This window comes from Equus asinus, unplaced genomic scaffold (genome assembly GCF_041296235.1).
Source record: "Equus asinus isolate D_3611 breed Donkey unplaced genomic scaffold, EquAss-T2T_v2 contig_1, whole genome shotgun sequence".
Classification (NCBI taxonomy): domain Eukaryota; kingdom Metazoa; phylum Chordata; class Mammalia; order Perissodactyla; family Equidae; genus Equus; species Equus asinus.
Genome location: NW_027224738.1, coordinates 1,720,816 through 1,723,371, shown reverse-complemented (window position 1 = coordinate 1,723,371; position 2,556 = coordinate 1,720,816).

Genomic DNA, 2,556 nt, shown 5'->3' with positions numbered 1-2,556 from the left:
CGCTGTCTCTACATTCCAGCTACAGCGGTCTTTATGATGTTCCTTGAAAGAGTCAAGCTCTTTCATACCTTACGGCTTTTGCAATTGAAGTTCCCTTTACCTGAAATCCTCTGGCCCCAAATATTTCTGTGGCTGGCTTTTTTTAAAGATTTTTTAATTTTTTCCTTTTTCTCCCCAAAGCCCCCCGGTACATAGTTGTGTATTCTTCGTTGTGGGTTCTTCTAGTTGTGGCATGTGGGACGCTGCCTCAGCGTGGTCTGATGAGCAGTGCCATGTCCACGCCCAGGATTCGAACTAACGAAACACTGGGCCGCCTGCTGCGGAGTGCGCGAACTTAACCACTCGGCCACGGGGCCAGCCCCTGTGGCTGGCTTTTTTATATCACTGAGGCCAGCACAAATGTCAGCTCCTCAGAGAGGCCTTCCCTAACCAATCAATCTAAAGTAACCCCTCCCCTAGTCTTTCTCACTTCACACGGTTTTACTTCTTCACTGCACTCACCATTATCAACACTTCCTTGTTCATATATTACCTGTTTATTTTCTATCTTTGTTCACCAGAATTTAACCTCCATGAGAACAGGAATCTTACCAGTCTTCCTTACCGTTGTATTCACAACGCTTGGCAAAGCAGTAGATTCCTTAAAAAGATGTGACATATGCCCATCTCTGAGCAAGTCACTCAACTTCTCTGACTCATATTTGTGGGGCTACTATTGCTAGACTTAGCTCTGGGTGTCGGGATTACAAAGGTGAATAAGGCATGTCTCCTTGAGAATCTTATCCATTTATCTCTTCAACAAATATATACTGAATGCATATTTTACTATGTTCCAGGTCCTGTTCAATGTCATTATGTAGTTCCCTCTTCAGTAAAATGGAGTTTTGTTAACTAACTCTATCTCACAGAGTGTATAAACAGGATGAGTATGAAAATTATGCACAAAAAGAGGACTGCTATCAAAATGTTACCTTATATATTACTATCCCTGCACCTGCCTCTTTCTTTTTGTCTGGTAATGGGCAGGAGCTTATGACAAGAGAGAATCAACTGACAGAAACACAAGTATAAATTCTGGTACTCATAGAAAGTAACAAATATGAATAGCATTTCATAGGTTTTCATAATGTGCCAAACGACTAAGACGTTTGGCACATTAATGTTTTAGATGTGATAGTAATCTGTTAATTTTCTGCATTTGTATTGCACAAATAACAGTTCTATTTACCTCCCTGCGAAAAACCAGGGAGTAGGGTGTGGCCTCCCTCAGTGCCACCGGGCCAATCGCCCTCTCCATCACTGCGTCTGATCTGTCACAGACTACAGGGCACACTTGGAGGGCGTCAGGGGCCTGGCGTGGGCCTGCAGAGCTCTTGGGCGGCCTCCTAAATGATGCGCCTGACACACGGTGCATGTGCAACAGCTGTCCCATCCTCTAAACGCACTGAGCTACAGCGCGGTCCACTGTGAGAAAGCCAACACCGGGAGCGGGGCAGGGTGAAGGAGCACGGAGGAGCGCTCTCCCTGCATCAGCAGCCAATCCTGGGCCACGTCTCCAGTCACAGGCGCGCGTGAAGGCTCCTGTGCAGGTATTCACTATTTGTACAACAGGCTGCGCTGAATAAAATGGATTGTGCGGTCTGGACTGACAGACCCGCTTTTTTCTTACTTGTGAGTACCTGTAAGACGAGAGAGAGGAGGCAGCGAACAGGAGCAGCGATGCGAGGGACGCGAGGGCGTGAAGGACCGAGTCGGGGGAGAGGAGGGGTCCGCGGCTGTGCCCCGCGTCGTGGGGAGAAGACGGGCGCTCCCTCGAATGGAGGGGGAGCGGCGTTCCCGCGGCCGCCGGAAGGGACCAGCGCGGGGGACGAGGCGCTGGTGCCCCGGGGCCTGGAAAGGGGCAGTGTCGAGAAAAATGGACCCTACCTACAATTCCTTTAGCATCCCCCGCCGCCCCAGGAGCGGCCCTGGCACCCAGCAACCGCCGCGGAGACCGCGCGCCGCTCTGGCAGAAGCCGCCAGGAGCGGACCTCTGCGAGGGTCACGGGGCCAGGCTGAAGGCCGCGGGCGCGGCGGGGGCGGCGGGGCGGGGCGGGGCGGGTGGCGGCGGCGGGGCGGGGGCGGGGCCTGAGCGGGCGGGCCGGCCGGCGGGGCAGGGGGCAGGGGTCGGGGGTCGGGGGTCGGGGGCGGGGCCTGAGGGTGCAGGCCGGTGGGGGCGGGGCGGGGCTGGCGGCGGCGGCGCCTTCCAGTGGCTTGGCGGCCGCCTCGGCTTGCGGAGGCGTGGGTTCCAGGATCACCTGGGACCGCCTGATGTGTTTTCAGTCTTTTCTGACTATTGACCTACTGGGTTATACAAGTCCAGGGACAGAGTTGACGTCACAGAGCCCGTTAGCCAAAAAACAGCGCCAGGGGCTGCACGTGCCAGAAGTAATTTATCAAAACTCAGATCGTATTTCCCCTTAAATCAGCTTAAGTATAGTGCAATCGTAAAAGGGCATAGTCTGTGGGGTCATGACCGTCAGGGTTCAAAGTTCAGCGCTGCCACTTTTTAGCTAT